Genomic DNA, 14,176 nt, shown 5'->3' with positions numbered 1-14,176 from the left:
AGTAGAGAGAAAAGAACAGTAAACTCTTTTGGTCAGATATAGTACACAGTGGTTTAAGTCGTGGGAACCTTCTCCATCCACTCTGACTGGGGCAAGAAGGAGGTGGCGGTATAGGAGTTGAACTTTGGATTATGGATTGACTTTCAATCAGTAGACAGCAAATGGAAAAGCACCCAAGGACCAAGGAAACATTCTTCTTAGCTGATGGCTTGTGTTGATAGACATGTTCCTGAAAAATTCTGCATGTAACCTGGGTGGTTAGTCATTCCTCTTTGGCCCAGGAGCTGCCAGGAGGCTTGCCCACACACAGCTAGCAACTGCACTGTCAGCTGGAGGGGGATAGGAGGTATTCTCAGACAGAATGCAAAGGCTGAGAACAGAATGAAGGCCTGAGCAAACCTCACAGATAAACTCTGGCTTTCAATAAACTGCTACTCAATTCAAAAACTGGCACACACTTGGGTGCAGGGAAAGAGAAGGCCTTCTGCCACCACAAAGAGGAACAAGAATGAAGAAGTCTGTGGTTTGATCCTCTCAATGGCCAATTCAATGCTTGCAGACTGTAGCTCTCACCCCATGGAGCCATTGCAGGGGGCACAGTTTTGACCCACAGTGCTGGACAAGAATATATTGGCTACTGGAAAAACAACATGCAAATATCCTACCAATAGTGTGTTCATAGTACATATTCTTATAAAAAAATCATGGTATAATTACAACCAACTGGAGAGAAGGAGAATAGACCCTCACCAGGCATAATCTGGCAGTTCAAAGATGTATCAGAAACTGGAAAAATCTAGAAAACACTGATTAAGACAGCTGAGGATAACCCATTGGATGATTTGCCATCTCCAACCATTTGATTCACTTCATAAGGGCAGGATCTGTCTATTCGCTGAAAATGCAGGATTAGGCCAATTGAGTTGATTATATAGCAGTTGGCAATTAGTCACAATATGTTCACTTTTAGTAAGCATTTCTGATTCTTAGGTTTATGCTACTTCTGAGAATAATATTAATCAATTTAAATACTTTTATAAAAATTCCATATCTGCTAAGTGTTTTGGTGACCTTACTATGTCTGTAAGCTATCCAAGATTCCTTTTAAAAGTTTATAGCCTTTGGTTTTCTAAATATTGTCAAGAGATGGGGAAAAATCTTTAAACTTAAGGGTGTTCTTGTGGAATTTGGCTCCCATGTCCCATTTCTGTCTGTATAGCTTAATTTTTTTCTAGCAATGAAAATATGTTCTCATCACCTCTACAATACAAAGCAAGATGTTGGCTCACAGCCTCTTGCAATTGTGAGTAAGCTGTCAAGGCATTAATATTTTCATGGCTCCAAAGTTGATTTGAGGGAATTTTAATCTTATTGTCTTTGTTTTCCAATGTGACTACCCTAAAACTCTCTTTTCATGTTGGAAAATAAAAAATGACAGACATGACTAAAACTGACAGTCAAAATATAGACAACTGTACCATGTTGAATGTACATTTTGTTCTAGATGAAGTGTTGTTCTCATAGAAAAGACATGAGCTGAAAGTAACATATATCAGCTTGGTAAAAAAAAATCATGGCTATAAGAGGAGGGAACTAATATTTATTGAACCTCTACAAGCTCTGTGCTACGTTATTTATATTATTTCATTTAGTTCTTATAACTCCCAGCCCTGCCTTTTTACAGATGAGTAAATGAAAGCTTGAAAGGGTTCAAAATTTTACCTATAGGTTTTACAGCTAGTATAGACCCCATGTCTTTTGTACTACACCAGGTTCTCTCTTGTCTGTCAATTCTAATCTATCAGCTTCAGCTGTCTAGAATACTGCATTGAAAAGAATTCTGAAGCCATGAGAAAGAATGCTAGGTTTAATTAGCAATGTCAGTCAAAGGCCAGGAGCAAGACTGGTAGCAGGTGTATTATTTGCACCCCCAATATTATACATACCTTGTATTGGTAATTTTAGCTTGAAAGTAGGGGCTTAGAGGAATATATTATCCTCATGGATTTCAGCCTTAATATCATTTCCTTAGTAAACATAGATTTTCTATAAGTTAGTCTTTCCCATAGTTGTACTATTTTCTTACCATCCTAAACTCTTTAAGTACTTTTTTTTCATCCCTTGGGAATGAGTCTTTAATCACTTATTTTCAAAGAGTTTGCTCAGAGTTATGACCAATGTTCCATTGTTGAAATTTTATATTTAAATACTTCAGTGTATACAGTGTAATCTATACATGTGTGTGGAAGTTAACTCTAACCTGTACCCTAGGAACTGTTGTTTGTTAGTATATGAATGACCCCAGTCAGGAGTATACACACCAGAATGCATATAAGACTGATGTTTTAAATACCACTATCTAAATTCATACCTAAAGCCTGTAAATTAGCATAAAGGAAGTATTGAATAAACATAGTTTTTCATTTGGCAAATGAGTGGGTGTTCAATACATGTGATTGGGTTGCCTAGAAAGACTTATACAGGGATCTCATCCTAGTGTGTACAGGTATTAGGAATCTGGCAAGCCCTGCATTTGCAGAAGTGCCATAAATTTAGGATTCTGTTCAGGCTTGTGCCCATTTAAAACTTTGGGCCTGGCTAGAAAGGAAACTGATCCTGTCATCAGAATGTTGTAACATTTGCCAGGGAGTAAACCTTTTGTATAAGGTGCTTGTCAGAGCAACTAAGAGGACAGAGAGAGAACTTCTGCAAGTCTGCAGAACAGATTCTGTAATTGTTTTTATGCCTACTGTCTAACGAATGTTTGCATGTGTGCAGAATTTAGTCTCTGAGACTTGTTTCCATTGTAACATACCTGGTTATCTGGGAGGTTATCTGGGAGCAAGCAGTGCCTACATGTAATAATTGGAGACTACTGACATTAACCATAAAGAGCCAGGCAAATTAACTTAGGTCTTTGTACAACAACCAGTTATTGTGGCAAGTCCAGTAGAGACCTCTTCCTCCTTCTCTCCTCTCCCCACCTGCCAGTATTCCAGAGTTATTCACCAGGATGAAGGAGGGGAAGTTGTTCAGGAGCCTCAACCATACAACTCTAAGCCACTAGACTCTATCCTGGGAGTAGAGGTGGGAGCAGAGCTTTGAATCAGGTAAGATATGAGATTTAAATTTTAAAATAAACATTTATCTTTCTTGAGTTTGGATGCTGGGCAGAGATGTATTTAAGGGACCCCTCTACTCTGTGATAAAAGGAAGTTTGAAACAGAACAGTTAGGGGTACTAGTAGAAAAAAACATAAAACCATGTTGTCTTTATACCTGCAATGATTTGAGACTTCTTAATAAACCAGTCATTCTATCATGAAAAGAATTTTGTATAGTTGGGCTAATGCTTTAATGTATGTACAATTTAATGTCTCCAGATTTCATGTTCCTCATAATCCTAAAGGTGCAAGATTTATATTTCTCCCTTTAGGAGAATCACCTCTGTTTAAGAGGTTGAGCATGGAAAAACAGAAATAAAGAGTAGGGACTAGCTCTTCTAACCATCATGACTGTTCTCTACCTGCACACAAACACAGAATGTTGCCATTCTAAGTATCTTCCTCCCATCATAGCTATCTCAGAGGAGGCAACAAATTTCCTTTTAAAATATATTCAAGGTTAAATCTCCAATAGGTTAATTTAATTTTACTCAATTAATAATGCAGACTGAATGAAGAAATAGGTGAAAATTTGAAAGTTAAAAAAAAGTGACAATGATTATTAAGATATTCCAAAGCACTCAGTTTCATCTATCAGGTCTACTGTTTGGGAGCCAGTAGAGGGAATTCAAAGACAAAGAGGTTAGCCTGGACTAAAGGTGTGACAGATTTCATTGCTAACATGACAGAAAAACTATACCAAAGCTCCTGGAGAAAGCCAAGAACTAGGAGGATGGTGCTCCATCTGTGAACAGGAATAGGAATACTCTACCCATGGTAACCTACTAATGCGGAAGCAATCTATCAGCAAGAGGCAAACCCTGGACTGAAAGGGGGAAGACCCCTTTCTGTGTGAAGGAATGGGATCCAAACCTGAACTACCTGCTTAAAACTTCCAGCCAAGAAACGGAAGTGAAACATGATCTAAAACCAGTGAAATTGACAGGGACCAGTGAAGGCAAATGGGAAACTATCCCATGCAGATGCCTCCATGATCCAGTCAATGCCCTAAAACTTCTCAAAATGCTGGAGCTGTGCTTACAACTACCAGGAGGAGATTGTGAAAGTCTTCTTTGGATAAACTTGTTCAAGAAAAAGATCTAGAGATATTGGCATTTGATGATTGCCCATTGAAAAAAACTGGTCCATTATCTGCCAGTGGGCCCATCAGTGCCCCTGTACTCACAGCTTCCAATCAGTTTTTTATTGTCTCACTCCTATATATGGACAGCCAGCCAAGGATCACCAGTATTTTTAGGAAAGAATTAAAGACAGAGACCAGCACAAACAACAAAAAAATAGGAACACAGGAAACATAGATGAGATAGGAACAGAAAAGCACTTCAAAGTATAAATGATATTTCCAACGAGATAGAAGAACTAGTGTATCTCTGAAAAAAGATCAGGATGTTATAGAAAGGAACATCCAAAACAACAACAAAAGAACTCTTGGAAATTCACAAAGTATCATGGTTAAAAACAAGGAATATAAAGCCAAAATTAAGGAAGCCTCCTAGATATTAGAATAAGATACAGAGAAGTAGAAAATATTTGGGAAAATATAAAATCAGAGAATCAGTGTAAGATATCCAGGAGAGAGAGAGAGAACATGGAAAATGATGAGAAGGAAATTATCACCAAAATGATATAAGAAAATTTCCCAAAGCTAAAAGATGTGTTTTCTAGATTGAACAACAGGCCCACTAAGTAGTCAACAGAATAAATAAAAATCCAAATAATACCAGGGCACATTGTCATAAAATTTCAGAATATTAAAGATAAAAAGAAAATCTTAAATACTTCCACAGAGGAAAAAAATCAGGCAACATACAAATATTCGGGATTCAAAATGGCATCAGATGTAAAAAATCAATATTGGAATCTAGAAGATAATGCAGGCACACTGTGAGAAGTTTTAGGGAAAATGATTTCCAGCCTGGAATTCTATGTCCAGTCAAATAATCAACCAAGTATGAGATAAATGAAAGACACTAAAAAATTTTTGTCTCTTCTGCATCCATGTTCAGGAAGATCCTAGATGATCTTCTTCATCAAAATAGGGGTATAAAGAAAGAGGAAGAATGGGATGTAGGAAACAGGATTCAAATTTCAACCCACATGCAAAGGAAATTCCTTTCAATCCTAGGAAGGAAATTCCTAAGGTGACTGTGAAGTGAAGATTTAGAACAGCTAGCTGTGCAACAAACCTAGAAAATTCCAAGCAGTTTCCAAGAAGGATACCTTTAAAGAAAAAAAAACTGACAAATTACCTGATGTATTTGATTGTATTGAAAAGAGTTTGATGTTTGCTTTAATGATAGAAAACTAAGCAGGTAAAAGAGTAATTATTAAATTATGAGGAGTGGGGGAAGAAAGGTACTAGTATATGAAATAAAAAGTAATCATAGTATATACTATCAGCTAGGAGCAATATTTATATAACAATAATATTGGAAAGATGGGGAATATGATGTCTACTTCTGTAGTTTCTCTTGTGTCTCATAGATCTATTTGTTTATTCTTACACCAATACCAAACTGTTTTGATTATGGTGGCTTTATTAATGTTAGACATTACTTGTTAACTTTCTACTATAGGAGATAAGGATTTAGCATGTTTATACTGCAGGTTAGTTACATTTTCAAATAATATGTGCAATATATCTTATATAATAAATACACCACACAGGGTCTAAAAATTCTGGAAACCCAAGGAAAATAATGTATATACTGTGCTTTTTTAAGATTAATAATTGGACCCATTACTTTAAATTTAGAGATACTTCACTTGAAATGTTGTCTGAAGCTTGAAGAAAAACATATTGAGCAAATTACTTTAAAATGTATCTAACTTATTATTTAAAATTAAGTTTGTCCTACGTTTTCAGAATTTTTAAACATCCTATATATCATCAATAATAACAAATATAATGGATTTATCTCATACATCAAATGATAAAAATCTCTGACTATATTTAGAAATTTATCTATATGCTATTTATGAAAGATCCACTTTAAAATAATTACACTGGAATATTGAAAAATGAAAGGTTTAAAACTTATGTAATAAGTAAATAACCATAGAAAGAAAGACATTATAGCAATATTAATAGCAGGCAAAATAGAATTTAAGGTGAATTAATGAAAGGAATACTCCATCAGGAAGATTTAAAAATTATGAATGTATATGTATCAAATAACACAGCCTTAAAACATATGAACAATAACAATGACAAATTTTACAAGTAGAAGTAGACAAATTCACGATCACAGTCCTCTTGGTAATTAATAGATTAAGAAACTTTAAAAAATTAATAAGATATAAGATAGTTGAAAAATACAGTTAAACTCAATCAAAAAAGCTTTAAGCATATGAGAAGTGTTAGAGTGTTCATTTTTGCTTCATTAGATAATCTAGCATAAAAGCACCCAGTTTTTAAAAAAATCAAAACATTTGTGCTAATCTATTGACACAAAGTTAACTAACCAGCAACATTTTCACTCTCACTGTCTAGAATTTTCAAATCCTCTTTTTGTGTATAATTATTAAAGTGCTCTGCAATTTACCAAATTAATGTTTTTTTAATAGCTCTGACTTTCTGTACCATTTAAATAGGACATTTGCCTTTTTAGTTTAACTAATTCTACTCATTTTCATCAGTTCTCTTGTGTTCTATTTTTTTTCCCAGCCCTCTAATCATTTTCATCCTTTGGCCCTTTCCTATCAGATGCTGAAAGCTTTACAAATATTTATGACCTGTTCCTTGTCTTTCCTGATGAAGAAAAACACATATACACCATTTCCATCTATTCACCAGCTATTCCCTCTGTGTGCAAACTGGAATGACTTTGCCTGATCACTGTGATGGTATTTGCTACCAAGCCTTCTATAAATACTAAATGGTGCATTTTTTCACGTTGTGCCCCAAGTGAAGCAGGTTCTCTTTATATACCAGAAGGCCAATCCAAATAATGCATGTTTGCTTTATCAACCTCTGTAAAAGTCTAGTGGTAATTTATATTGATTACATAATAAGAAACTCCATCCCTGGTACAACATGTTCTTTCAGCTGCAGAGCCACACCTGTAGAAATGCTAACTCACATCTGGCTCCATAAATCTGCTCTTTCTGATCCTCTGGAGAGATACTTTTATGTAAACTATATAGCTACATGTGGAACAGGAAAGACCAAAGCAGATGGCTAAACCCAGTAACCATTTCCACCCCATGGCTTGAGCTCTTACTCTCTTCCTTGACTTTGATGTCTTCCTATTTGAGAGTCAGTTCAATCATTCCTTTTATGGAAGGTGTCTCCTACCAGCTTTATTTATATGTAGATAACAAACTCAGAGTGTGCTGATAATGTTGCTATTAAGAAGTTTTAAGGGCTACCTCTGAGTCAAGAATATTAGTTTCACTCACTGATAAGTAGATTACTTCAATTAATTTTTTGATATGAAGATAACAAGAAGATACCTACATTTCCTCATCATTATCTTTTTTAAAGTTTTTTTTTAAGATTTTTTTGATGTGGACCATTTTTAAAGTCTGTTTTGAATTTGTTACAATATTGCTTCTGTTTTATGTTTTGGTTTTTTTGGCCATGAGGCATGTGGGATCTTAACTCCCTGACCAGGGATTGTACCTGCACCCCCTGCATTGGAAGGCAAAGTCTTAACCACTGGACCACCAGGGAAGTCCCTATATATTTTCATTTTTATTGTTTCCATTGCATGTAAGTGTTATATCTCCACACAAAATCAACTTTAAAAGACAAACCAATTGTTATAAATCAAAAAACTGGTTACCTTGAAAGCAACTCATTTGTAATTATTGTTTGACCTAAATTTAGCTTTTATTCCCCCTTTAAAGTCATTTGCCAGTAAAAGTATAACAACATTAAAGAAGTAACCTTGATAGAAAGGACAGTAACAAGCCTTATGAAGGGAAGTTATAAAGCCAAAGATCTAAACAACGTTAGAGCTGGGAGAGAACACATCTAGTCCAACCCCTTCATTACAAGAATTGATGCCCCAAAAGGTTGAGTCCCCTGCCTGACATTATCAAGTGGCTCAAAGGCAGAAGCTGAATTAAACGGATTCTTTCTGCTATTATCTGCTGCTAACTCATATTTCAGAGAAAGTTTGGAAGCTCAGTATATGGAAGACTGTTATTGGGATAACTTCCATAAAGCAAGCCCCTCCATAATTTATGTTTTAGTAATAGGTATTTTTCATAAATTGTGGTGCTTTTAAACTGGCCAAAACCTGTAGATTTCAGGATTTCGGGGATCTTGGATCAGGTCTTTTTTTCCTTTGTTAGTGTCAAAGCTCTTACAAATAACTGTGATATGACACAGCTAAAGAGCAGAGAGTCAGGAGCTGAATAGCCAGGTAAATCCTTTCACTCTAATGCTTCTGCTTAAAACTGTAAAGTGGGAGTGGGAGGTGCTGCTGGATGTTACCATTTGTTTGGGATGACCAATCTCAGTGAAGCAGAGATGGGGTTCCAGCACCTGGCATCAGGGTAGAGGAGGCTGAGGAATCTGCTATCAGCCTCAAGGGAAACAAACCAGAGACCAGAGGAGGCCTTGGGTATTTCAGGTGGAAAGTCCTCAGGGGATAACACAGTCTTCACACATACAATAGAGTTCCATCAATATCTCTAATTATGTACATATAAAAGTTTCACTATATAAACCATTATTCTGTTTTAAGGGGCTTAAAAAATAAGTAAAGGACATTAGGCAAAACCTAAGGTGATCCAAATAAAGTATAGAGTTTTATTACTAATAATGTTATAGACAATGTTTCATCTGTTGTGAAAAATGTGCATAGCAATGTTAATGACAGAGGAAACTGGGGTATGGGTATATGAGAACTCTGTAATGTTCTTGCAACTCTTCTGTAAATTTAAAAATTATTATTCTAAAATAAAATTTTATTTTAAAAATAATAAAAATAAACAGTTTGACCCACCCATATGATTGCTTGTACAAGCTTGGCCCAAGCACACTTGCTAGGATCAAACATGCTCTTCTTCTACTCTTCCCCTTAGGTTCCTGGAGCATTTTTAAACTTTAACATATTTGGCTATAGATATTATAATCACAGACATTATAAAGCACAGCACTTTCACATATGTGATCTCATGTGTTAGAAATTTAAATGCTGATGAAGACAATTTTAGTGAATCTGAGGGTGACAAGATTCTAAGATCTGCAATTGTTCACTACGTGCTTTGGTTTCAGAAAAGCTTGTAAAAAACTTTTCTGATTACAGTAGAGAAAAGGCTCAGATTGGATGTTAATTTGTCTTAACCATCCTTTTTCAGCACCTTGGGGTTTCAGAGTGTCTCCAAACAAGATGATTGTCAATATTGTTTTTAAAGGCAAGGGTAAAGGAATGTGCTTGTCCCAGAAGCCTTAAAAAAAAAAAAAAAAAAAAAAGGAAAAGAAGAAAAGGCTGAAACTGGGGTTGGGGCAGCTTCTCCAGAAGAAGAAGTAAGCTGAAGCTGTCTGGCACAGAATAATTTTTGGAAAACTTCAAATTCTGAACTTGGAATCTAGAGAGTTTCCTTTATGAATGTATGACTTAACATCTTCCCAGAAAACCAACCAGCAAAAGTCTTCATATTTCAAAGGAAAAATAAAAGAAAACTATGTACTAAAGATACTTTACCACCTAAAGAGCCTTTATATTTAAGATCTCATTGCTCCCTACCTGGGTGTTATAGAGAAGGAAAAAGGCTATTGTCTGTTTCTAATTAAGAAGCCTGAGGCACAGAAGTCTGTTCAAAGTCACACAGGTTATCAGCGGTAGACATGAAGCAGGAACTGGGGCCACTTTTCTATTAGACCACCCACCTGTAATCTGAGGTACCCACAAAATATAAGAACCAAGATATCAAAAACTTAAACCTCATTGCAAATGCTCTCAGGAAAAAGAATTAGCAAGCTAGAAACTACTCCCAGTGGAAAGAGTAATTGTTTTGTTTTAACAGCATATCTAAGAGCAGAAATATGGAAAGGCATGAAAAATTTTTAAAAATTCTCAAACTCCTATACTTCTCATTTCCTATTTCCTCAAACACAGGTGGGTCAGCAGCTCCAGGCTGGCTGATATAATCACTCTATGCAATCTGGGGGCACTAGAGAGCTCCTTGGTAGATATTTCCATGCCGTCATTGCCATAACTATATACTTATCCTGCAGAGTGTGTTTGAAAATTTTATTTTTCCTGTTTTTATCATCAATCTTTTAAAGAAGATATATCTAAGCAAGAGAGACATAACGACATCATGGCTAAAGCATATGGCTACCCAACGGCAATAGAACATTTCCAACTGAATAAATCTCAATGGGAGAAGAAACAACAACAACAACAACAAAATATAGAAGAAGGAAATCAGGGAGGGGCTGAACGCTGCCTTGTCGGTGTTGCACCCGTGCTTCCCGCGGAAAAAGCCGCAGAATCGAGTGCTGAAGGTGTAGCCCACCCTGTGATCCACCAGGAGAAGTGCCACAACATGACTAGCCGCTGTACTCATAATCGCCAAAAGCCAGAAACGACCCAAATTGTTCCCCAACAGGCAAACTGGCATATAATCGTTCAATGGACTGTCAGCAAAGCAAGGGAAAGATCGAACGACACGGCAGCCAGGGTCATGGATGAATGGTGGATCTTTCACAGACACACAGGGTGCCACTTCAAGAAGTCCAGGAACAAGTGATGGAGGCAACAGAGGCCAGAGCAGTGGTTCCCTAGGCCTGGGTACAGTGATGGGGAGAGGGGCTCCAGGGAGCCTTGTGGACGGAATTCGTCTCCGTCTTGATCTGGGGAATAGTTATATGGGTGTATACATATGTAAAAATTCTTCCAGCTTTACCCTTAAGATTAGTGCACTTCATTGTATGTATATTACAACTGTGTGTACATTACACCTCAAAACAAGTGAAGGATGTAACAGTTCATCCTGAGTCAGCCTTTCCCATAGGCTCCAAAATCAAAAACTTAAACCTCATTGCAAATGCTCTCAGGAAAAAGAATTAGCAAGCTAGAAACTACTCCCAGTGGAAAGGATTTAGTGGAAATTCTCTACTTTTGCTATAATGAAATCTCATTTTCGAATAAGTTACTCCCTATCATCTTCAAAAAAGAAAAAAAAAATAGAAGAAGAAGAAGGAGGCGGGAGGCGAAAAGGGAAGGAGGACTAGGAGTGGGAGGAGAAAGGAAGGAAGGAGGGAAGGAGGTACTTCCATAAAGTATCTTCTTTCACCATTTTTCCCCTCATTTATTAACTTCTAGAGTACTTAAAAAAAGGAGAGAAAATTATGATCAAAACTCTAAAATAAGTAAATAAATAAAAGGACAAGAATGGCTTTTTCCAGCTGACACAGTGCTATACTGTCAAGTATTTCAGAGATCTAGAGCTTGGTTTCCAGTAATTCGCAAGAGGAAACTATTCTGTCTTTCTCATTGTAGAGTTGACAAGGAGCTTCCTTGCATGACCCTGATTGATAACTGAAGCGATTTTTCAGAATGAACCATAAATTATGACTGAATCATAAAAAGAACTACATTTGAAAGGGATCTAAGTCAATGTTTATTCTATCTTGTTACCTCAAAGTTTATTTCTACATATGTTAAGCCTATAGCAGCCATTACTAGGCTTTTGGTATATATTACTTTACAGGCTAAAATAATCCAGATTACTGAAGTCATAATGAAGGCAACACACAGTCAGCTTTGACTAATTTTTTTTTTCAGGCTATATATTTTCAACTCTAAAAGGGTATACAGGGCTTCCCTGGTGGCGCAGTGGTTGAGAATCTGCCTGCCAATGCAGGGGACACGGGTTCGAGCCCTGGTCTGGGAAGATCCCACATGCCACGGAGCAACTAGGCCCGTGAGCCACAACTACTGAGCCTGCGCGTCTGGAGCCTGTGCTCCGCAACAAGAGAGGCCACGATAGTGAGAGGCCCGCGCACTGCGATGAAGAGTGGCCCCCGCTTGCCGCAACTGGAGAAAGCCCTCGCACAGAAACGACCCAACACAGCCAAAAATAAATAAATAAATAAATAAAATTAAAAAAAAAAAAAAGGGTATACACGTACACACATTGAAAACGTGTCCTGTAAGATCCCAGACACATATACAGAACATGTCTATGTGATAGTTCTAGGTATGGCTGCTTATGTAGTATAGAGATTGTTCTAGTCTCTGAGCAGAGGTGCTGAATGGGTGGACAGTCCAATAAAGGGCTCATTTGAGACCCATGTGATGGTCGTGGTGGTTGCGTAACATTTGATAATTGTGGTGGTGGTTGTGTGTGTGTGTGTGTGTTTTCAAATATGCAGGCAATCTGTCCTGCATGTATCATGGCAGACAAATGTGGCCTCCCTGAGATGCAGTCAAGATTGTACCAAAACAAAGGGAAGAAGAGGAACTCAAGTGGTGAGACAATACCTGGAGCAGAGTGGAGGAAAGAGAAGAAGTGAGAAGGGGATAAGGGAAAATTGAAACTCACAATGACAAAAATACAAAAAGGTTCTTGGGGTGGAAATAAAAAGAAGAATCAGAACATAAACGGTGTTGCTGTCTCTTTAAGATCCAGAAACAGAGGGAGTTGTTGCTAGGTGAAGTAGGATCTATGGGAGACAGAAAACAGCCATGGGAAGGATAACTGTCCATCCCAAATTACCCCGGATAGTCTCCATTTAGAACCGCTTTTTTAGGAAAATTATTAATAGCTCCTCCTTTCCCTCTCAAAAGTGTCCTGGGTTAGATAATAAATGATAGAATCACCCTCTCTGTAGACCACATCTGGCCTAAGACAGAGAGTAGCTGTAAGCGGGACTGAAGCTGGGAAATGGACACCAAGAAGAGCTTTAAGGAAGGGGTAAAGGGAAACAATGGCTAAAGAAAAAAGGAAAAAAGGAGACCAGGTATAATATGTGGACAATTTGTAACCAATTATGCCAAACACAGTTAAAGTTAGAAAGGCCATTTAGAGGAAAAAGTGTATAAAAAGCTAAGGATGGATGGGGAAAAGATAGAAGGAAACAAAGACAAAAGACGAATGATTCAGAACACAAATATGTGCAGGCTCCTCTATCTTCCCCTGTATTGGGGGATTCGTGGTTATGATCAGCATGTATAAAAATGACTTAAAATGGCCATCCTGGCTTTCCACCCGGCGTGGGCACACACAGAGTCGCATCTGTTGTTGCCTCTCAGCCTGCTGCTCCAAAGCTGCTCACCTCCTCCTAGCGCTCTGCCTCCGAGCCGTGCAGGCTGCCTGACCAAGCCTTCCCACCAAGCCCCCTCCCCCACTTCTGATGGCCGCATACCAGACTGTCTGCCACTGTGGTTTCACAGGCTTCCACAGATAGGCCACAGTATGTGAAGCTGCATTTCACTGCGTCATTTCAGAGACCTCTTTTGACTTTTTCCTGGATCAGAATTTTGTATTGCGAAAGGCAGAAAGTAAATGTCAAGGGCAAGTTCAAAAGGCCAAGTGATTTCTAGCGAAGCATTCCCTACGCCCAGAGGGAAGATGGGCTACCACCAGCAAGTGGGCCTTTCGCACTTAAGAGTTTCAGAAAATACGTCTTATAGATTTCCACCACCATTTTGAATTGGGGCATTTTGTGGGTTGAATTTTGTCTCCCTCAAAATTCTTATGTTGAAGTCCTAACTCCTAGTACCTCAGAACGTGACCTTTTTTGGAAATAGGGTCTTCACAGAGGCAATCAACTTACAGTGAGGTCATTAGGGCGAGCCCTAATTCAATACGGCTGGTATCTTTATAAGAAGAAGAAATTTGCATACAGAGAGGACGGTATGTAAACATGAAGACAGCCATCTATAAGCTAAGGGGAGAGGCCTGGAACAGATCCTTCCCTCACAGCCCTCAGAAGGAACCAACCCTGCTGACACCTTGATGTTGGACTTCCAGTCTCCAGAACTGTGAGACAATAGGTTTCTGTTGTTTAAGCCACCTAGTTTGCGG

General features: G+C 37.8%; 1 protein-coding gene across 7 annotated transcripts in view; it reads right to left on the bottom strand.

Annotated features, from left to right (window-relative positions):
- Positions 1-14,176, bottom strand: part of CALD1 (caldesmon 1) — a 177,327-nt gene that overhangs the window by 151,304 nt on the left and 11,847 nt on the right. The gene's annotated exons all lie outside the window — the stretch shown is intronic.

The sequence above is a fragment of the Eubalaena glacialis genome, chromosome 8, assembly GCF_028564815.1.
Source record: "Eubalaena glacialis isolate mEubGla1 chromosome 8, mEubGla1.1.hap2.+ XY, whole genome shotgun sequence".
Lineage (NCBI taxonomy): Eukaryota > Metazoa > Chordata > Mammalia > Artiodactyla > Balaenidae > Eubalaena > Eubalaena glacialis.
The sequence above is the reverse complement of the archived record's forward strand: the minus strand, read 5'-3'. Positions and strand labels throughout refer to the sequence as shown.